Here is an 8,294-nt window from a genome sequence, read left to right as displayed (position 1 = left end):
ATTCCTTTAACTTGAGGGTTTCAGAGGGTTGCAACCCATACGTGCAAGGCTGTGCACTTACCCTAGTAAATGTCTGGTACACAATGCCTCGGTCTACTTTCTGCTGGGCTGGGGTAGGGAAAGCATGTACGCCTGGTGCTATGATCTCTGGCACACAATCCAAGGTGCTGTGGGTCATCTAGCTCTGTAGGGTCACCCGAGAGTAGGCCTGGGCAGAAAGCAACTCATGGCCCAACGGTAGACTGCTAGTCCATTTTTGATGGACCATCTGGGATGCTAGCAATAAACGCTGGATTAGGTGAACTTTGGTATGAGCCAGCAAGGTGCTCAGACGGCATACTTAGGACCACTTAGAACAGTTAGTTTTTGAGCATACACTTTTGCTTTATAGATAGTAGAGTTCCCTCAAGTCGCAGCTGACTTATGGCGACCCCTGGTGGGGTTTTCATAGCTAGAGACTAACAGAGGTGGTTTGCTATTGCCTGCCTCTGCAGCCCTGGTCTTCGTTGGAGGTCTCCCATCCAATTACTAACAAAGGCTGACCCTGCTTAGCTTCTGATGAGATCAGGCTCACCTGGGCTGTCCAGGTATGAACTAAACCTGATGGACCTTGATGATTTGAACTTTTTATTACAAGAGAGAGTATGCCGTGCAAGGCTAAAACTGGCCCTGTCCTTGCCCCGGAAACACTGCTGCCCCTAACCTCTTTCTCCTGGCTTGAAATGTGGGATCCTTCTTGTTCGTGCAGGGACGTTTGAGAAGGCCTGGAATAGGGGAGGAGGGCCTTCTTGCTCTTTGTACCCCAATTCTGGACTGGGACTCCCTCTTGAATGAGAGAACCTGGCTGTTGTGAAATCAAAAAGAGTCCAGTAGCACCTTTAAGACTAACCAATTTTATTGTAGCATAAGCTTTCGAGAATCAAGTTCTCTTCGTCAGATGCACGATACAGAGACTGGTCAAATATAGAAGAGGAGGGAGGAGAAGGGGAGGAGAGAGAAGAGGCAATTAGGGGGGGAGGGTGCAACCAAAACATTCCTTTGCTAGTATATGTAAACATCTCCTTTTGGTGTGTGGATCAGTTGGCTTCAAAGGAGTTTGCCCTGTTAGTTTGTAGCAGCCAAACAGCTAGACCATCCAATTCCAATGCAGTACGAGCCTTCGATAACCACAGCTCTCCTTGCCAGATGCATCTGACAAAGAGATCTGTGGTCCCCGAAAGCCCACGCCAGGTGCCACTGAGCTCCCCCAGACCCCGCCTCTGTAAAGGAAATCTGTTACCTGTGATAATGTGATAACCATTCATAGTCCCTATTCAGTCCTAGCCTGACAAGAGTCGAATTTGCATATGAATTCCAGTTCAGCAGCCTCCCGTTGGATTTTGTTTTTGAAAGGTTTCTGTTGAACTACAGCGACCTTTAAGTCTTTGATGGAATGTCCTGGTAGATTGAAGTGTTCTCCCACTGGTTTCTGGATGTTGCCATTTCTAATGTCAGATTTGTGTCCATTTATTCTTTTGCGTTGTGAGTTATTTAAATGACGTTGTGAGTTATTTAAATGAACTGAAAAAGGGTGGGTTTTTTTTTTGGTGATTATGTGAAATACTGGGAGTTATTCAGGTTGCTGCTGGATATTGTTGCATGGCAGTGTATTTTACTGTGAGTATATTATTGTGTTATATGGAAATTTAATAGAATTTTCATGCACTTTCTATATATGTATCTAAATGCTATCCATCCGTCCATCTCTCCATCCATTTCCCTTAAGTAGTGAAGCATAGGCAGGATATGTGCGCTGGAAATAAATAGGGTGACCCCATGGGCTTTGGGGTGTTGAGGCTATATAGACATATTATAAACATAGTATACATACTGCATATGTGCAATCAGTGAGCTGCAGTGGGGTGAACCTGTATTGGAACCTACACATTTCTTGCGTGCATCAAACAGTAGCTCCGTGGGACTGTTTCTGTACAGGAAATTTGCAGAGGAGGTAGGTTTACACTTACTCTCCCCTGTCACCATGGTCCTGATCCAAATCAGGTTTCCCTGCACCTGCTGTGTAAAGAGGGAACAACCAATGGGAGCATCACAGTCTTCCAGTTGTTCATGCGCTACAAACAGAGAGCACATTGGTACCCAGAGGCTGTCAGTGCTTTCTTCAAAGGCATCAGACTTGTTCTCCTTATGGCCTGACATCTGTCTATCATTCTTCCCCCCTCTAGTTTTAGCTGCCACTGGGTTTGTTCCTGCAGCCACACAGACAAAATTCCCATGTGCACCCAACCAGCCCCTCTCTGGCTGTGTGTTTGTGTATGTATATGAAAAACAGGGACCAAGCATGGGAGAACTGGGTTTCTGATGTGTGAAAAACAACTGGTTTTAAATGTGCTTTCCCCTCATTTCTGAAGAAATTGAGTGTTATGCCGTTAGGTCGATTTACACACACATTTCAAGCTGTCCTTTACAATTCATGTGTAAATTTAGACAATGTTTTTTTTCCTGTTGAAAATGTTTGCTTGATAACTTGCTGAAGGACTTGTTATGAAGTATTTTCTTTTGGTTATCGGAGGTGCTATTTGTTTCTGTAAGGAACAGTAATTTATTGTTAACGCAATAACAAAAATAAAGAAAAGTGAGCAAGGCGTGGTCTGTAAAGGCTTTTGTGTGACGGCAGAATTAGCAAGGCAAAGACTTTCCGCCACCCTTGTTTTGGTTTTCCCATAGACTGCAACATATATGAGTTGCGTTTTCCCACTTGCTGCTGCTACGCCTGAGAGCTGAAGAAGTGCTGATTGTGCGGTCGGCGCTGCACTGTCACACTTGTAAAAAATACTTCCTGCAGCAACTCTTAGTTGTTAAAATTGCATCAAAATGTCAGCCACGTGGGGGCAAGGCCGTGCTCAGAGGGCACACTGTGGACATGTGTGGTGGGAGTGCCCCAGTCTTTCGCAAGAACCACCACTCACCTGGTAACAAATCACTAGCCAATGGAGTGACAGCAGGATGGATTTGACAGGTATGGGTTGCTTGGCATCCACTAGTAATTGGGCTACCTTATTCTGTACCAAGTTTCAGAGTTGCCTTCAAGGGAAGACCCATGTAGAGTGCATTACAGTAGTCTAGTCTAACTATGGAATGGATCCAGATGGCTGGATTGGGGCCAAAATGTAGGGCTATGTGTAGCTGATACGATGATTTTTTTTGGCAGCTGCATTGCCTTTCTTCTCCAGTAGTCTTGTTGGGTCTATTCTAACCCCATGGCTCTTAACTGAATCAGAGAATGTCAGCTGAACCCCACCGAAAATGGGAAGCACGTTTTCCAAGGCCTTAACCTTCACAACCAGCATTACCTCCATCTTAGCTGGATTCAGTTACAACTTTTTCACTTGTAGCCAATAAACCACAGCTGTAAGGCACGGGTTCAAGATCTGTCTAGAATCACCAGGAGATTTAGGTAAGGGGATATAGAAAAGGAGCCAATTGATGACAGCCAACTCCAGAACTGTTATTGATTTCTCCTATGGGCTTTACATAGAGATGGAATAATATAGGCGATAACACTGAGCATGGTGGGACCTCATAAATCTCACACCATATCTTTATTTCAGGTGATACCCATCCTAGTTTCTCGTCCACGCAACAGGCTAACTGAGAGCCAAGCTACAAGTGTTGGCTCTAAGGGCAACTGATACCACGGCCAAGCTCAGCTATAATAACAACAATTAATTGTATGCTGATGGACCTAATACAAGCAGTGATTTCTTATGTGTTTGCTATAAACACTTCACAATTGCTTAGTAACTTTGAGAAACTGTTTTAGTTACATTAAGTACTGAAAGCAAGAATTCAGAGCTTTGTCTCAGAAGATAACGGTATAATAGTATTATTTGTTTGCCAGAGACATTCCATCAGAAAGGAATTCTTAAAAGGTAATGTACTCAAGACTAGGGGTGTGCAAGCCAAAAATTTTCGGCTATAGCCGAAAGTAGAAAGCCGAAAGAAGATTCTCTATCGTTAAAGCCGAAAACCGAAACAAGAATCTCTTTCGGCTTTCGGCTTTCGGGATTCTTTCGGGATTCTTTCGGCATTCTTTCGGCTTTTTTCTATGGGGAAATGCCTCCGTCTTCCAGGACGCCTGGAGGAGGCATTTTCCCACCGAATAAGCCCAAAATTGGTGGGGACCTTCCTCTAACCCTTCTCTAACAACCACCCAAGTTTCAGACAGATTGGACTTTGGGGGGCCATGTTATGGCCCCCCAAAGCAGGTCCCCCCATCCTCCCATAAGAAAGCAAAGGAGCAGCATATTGTTAGCATGCTGCTGCTAATCTTTCTTCATTATTTCCTATGGGGAAAAAATGAAGAGGCAGGCTTCCTTTGCCAGGGGTGGCATTTTGCATGCAAAATGCCCCCTTACCCTCAGGAGCCCTTCTCCCACCCCTCCTCCCACCCCCCACCAAGGCTCAGCCTGCTCCCACTTGGGGGGGCCATTTCATAGCCTCCCCAAGTAGGTGCTCTAATCTCTACCACTGACAGCTGGGGGAGGCTTGTGTTGCCAGGGGTGGCATTTTGCATGCAAAATGCCCCCCAACCCTCTGGGGCCCTTCTCCCACCCTTCGTTCCACCCCCCACCAAAGGGCATGGCAGCAGTATCTTACGCAAAAATAACACAACTCACTTAAAATCAGAGAAATACCCCAAAATATTGCTGTCAAAAGCACTTTATTTCCTTAACTGCTTTAGGTTACACAGTAGGAAGGCACAACAGGGCATGAAAGCAGTGTACTACATAAAAATAACACAACTCACTTCACATCAGAGAATCACACAAACACAACTGCTGTCAAAAACAGTGAAGTGGGTTGTATTATTTTGTGTAGTACACTTCTATCATGCCCTTTGGTGCGCCCCCCTGCTGTGCCCACATTTGTGGCACCCCTGGGCTGTGCAGAATTGCCCAGGGAAAGAGAGTTTAGAAGTTCCCAGCATAGGGAACAAAGGGAGAGGGCTGGCCTTTGCCAGCCTGTTCCTGGGGTTATGGGTGTGGGGCAGGTGGGGGTGGATTTGGGTCTGTGAGGAGCTAATGTGGGGATTTGGGTCTGTGTGTGGCAGCTGGGGGGGAATTGGGTTTGTGTGGGGCTGTAAGGGGTGGACTTTAGGGGCTGAGAGGACCTACTTGGGGAGGCCATGAAATGGCCCCCCAAGTGGGAGCAGGCTGAGCCTTGGTGGGGGGTGGGAGGAAAGGTGGGAGAAGGGCCCCAGAGGGCTGGGGGGCATTTTGCATGCAAAATGCCACCCCTGGCAAGACAAGCCTCCCCCAGCTGTCAGTGGTAGAGAAAAGAGCACCTACTTGGGGAGGCCATGAAATGCCCCCCCCCAAGTGGGAGCAGTCTGAGCCTTGGTGGGGGGGTGGGAGGAAGGGTGGGAGAAGGGTCCCAGAGGGCTGGGGGGCATTTTGCATGCAAAATGCCACCCCTGGCAACACAAGCCTCCCCCAGCTGTCAGTGGTAGAGATTAGAGCACCTACTTGGGGAGGCCATGAAATGGCCCCCCCAAGTGGGAGCAGGCTGAGCCTTGGTGGGGGTGGGAGGAGGGGTGGGAGAAGGGCCCCTGAGGGTGAGGGGGCATTTTGCATGCAAAATGCCACCCCTGGCAAAGGAAGCCTGCTTCTTCATTTTTTCCCCATAGTAAATAATGAAGAAGATGAGTAGCAGCATGCTAACAATATGCTGCTCCTTCGCTTTCTTATGGGAGGATGGGGGGACCTGCTTTGGGGGGGCATAACATGGCCCCCCAAAGTCCAATCTGTCTTAAACTTGGGTGGTTGTTAGAGAAGGGTTAGAGGAAGGTCCCCACCAATTTTGGGCTTATTCGGTGGGAAAATGCCTCCCCCAGACGTCCGGGAAGACGGAGGCATTTTCCCATTGAAAAGCCGAAAGAAAGCCGAAAGAATCCCGAAACGTTTCGGCTTTTTTCTTTCGGCTACCCGAAACGTTTCGGCATTCCCCGAAACGTTTCGGCATTCCCCGAAAGAAGCCGAAACACTTTTGTTTCGGCATTCTTTCGGCATTCTGAATGCCGAAACGCACATCCCTACTCAAGACAATGGCTTATTCTGTAGTGTCGCACATGCGCAAATGCGATATGAGCTGACTTTGCACTAAAAAGGTGACATGCATACTGAAATTTCTAACTGCAACATATCCTATGAACCAATCTGTATTTCTAATGGCAATATATGAACCAATCATATTGTAATTAAGTACGCTGATATTGTGATGTCAAAAGCACTATGAAAAACTCTGCTGCTCAAGGGAGGAGCCAGAGGGAAACAATTTGGGGGGGGCTTCTAATGCCTGGTTTCCCTCACACTGTTGCAACAACAAAATAAATCTAACCCTCTTCTTACTACTGGCCTCCTGTGTCTTATTGGGTGGGGCACTGGAGGAGAAAGCCTTTTTCAGGCATAACACAGTTGAATTGTGAGGGGGGAGAGATATATTTCTGTGACCCTTAATATGGGGCATAACCCATCACTCACCTGGCGAAGGATATACCACCTTTCCACACATGTGAGTGTGTGTAGCACAGTATACAGTGAAGTATAGCGAGAAAGAAATATAATTTAAGATAAGTTTAGTTAAAGAACTATTTACAATAAGATAAACAATAAACTGAAAGAAACATTCATGTACAAGAGAGAGAGGCAGTTTCTTCAACAGACATCTCATTATCACAGGTAACTGATTTCCTTTATAGAGGCGGGGTCAGGGGGAGTCCAGTGGCACCTGGCGTGGGCTTTCGAGGACCACAGTTCTCTTTGTCAGATGCATCTGGCGGGGAGGGCTGTGGTTATCGAGGGCTTGTGCTGCTGAACTCTTTTTGATTTTGCTGCTACAGACTAACAAGGCAAACTCCTTTGAACCTTTACACAAGTAAACTGATCCCCACACCAAAAGGAGCTGTCTCCATCTCCATATCAAAGGAGTTGTTTACATCCCCCCTCTCCTCCTTCCTCCCTTCCCCCCCTCTCCTCCTCTATATTTGGCCAGTTTCCTTCTGCCCTCCATGCATCTGACGAAGAGAACGTGATTCTCGAAAGCTTATGCTACAATAAAATTGGTTAGTCTTAAAGGTGCTACTGGACTCTTTTTGATTTTGCTACTACAGACTAACACGGCTAACTCCTCTGGATCTAAGACATTTTACAACTGACACAGAACAGAACAAAATCTTCACCCACAGCTGGGAGAGGCTAGTTCAGGAGCTACAGATAAACTATACACAGCATCCAGCCCCTTCACTCTGCAAGCCCCCTGCACAGTCAAATGAGTGCGTTTTATTCCTACATGAAAACCCCGCCATGTTTGGGGTTATTAAAGCACTGCTGTTGAGGCGATGGGAAAATGCTTTCTTCCGAATCTCTTGCTGTTTCTCTGAACCATGCACAGGCAGCTGCAGATGCAACCCTCAAGTCCAGAGGTTTGTGTGGGCAAACTCCTCCGTTGGTGCGAGGTCAGCACTGAGGCATGCCTTGCTCGGCTTGCTGTGAATATCATGATACGTCTGAGGTGCTGGCGGTCGGAAGCAGTTGTGCTGTTAGACCACAGGAAATGCTGTCTCCATTTTCTTTGCTGGTGTACACTGGCTTCTGTGGGGCCCTAAAGCTGTACAGGCTGCCTCCGCCTTGCATGAGGTCCCTTTGTTTCTTGTGGCCAACCCGGGTCCTTTAAATCTACAAAGTAAGCATGCATCAAGACAGAAGACTTTTTAGCAGCCAAGGCACAGCATTATGCAGGATTGCCAGGCAGGGCCTGGAAACCAGAGGGAAATGGGAGGCGAAATTGGTGCCCTCAATGTGAGGGTGCCACTTCTGGCGTGACCTGAAAGTAATGCCATTGTGCCTGGTGGGTGATGCTCTAGCATTCACCCCAAAATTCTGTGGTTTAACAGAGTTTTGGGAGAATGCTAGAGTGTCACTGAACAAGATGACATCACACGGGAGGGCACTGATTGTATTCTCAATTTTTTCCACCATTAACCTCCGGTCACCCAGCTGAGTGGCCAGGAAAAAATGAACAGAATGCCGTGGAAAACTAACTAAACCACAAAAATGAAGTAAAGAAATACATTTGAATTGAATAAATTTAAAGGGATGATAACAATCTCAACAATACATAATTCATTCCAGGGTTTTTTTTCTGGGAAAAGAGGTGGTGGAACTCTCAAGAGGGAAATGAGGAAGAAACACATGGGATTCTTTGAAATAATATTATTTTCGATTCTTTGGAGGTCA

The sequence above is a fragment of the Eublepharis macularius genome, chromosome 6 (assembly GCF_028583425.1).
Source record: "Eublepharis macularius isolate TG4126 chromosome 6, MPM_Emac_v1.0, whole genome shotgun sequence".
NCBI lineage: Eukaryota > Metazoa > Chordata > Lepidosauria > Squamata > Eublepharidae > Eublepharis > Eublepharis macularius.
Note: the sequence above shows the minus strand (reverse complement) of the source record.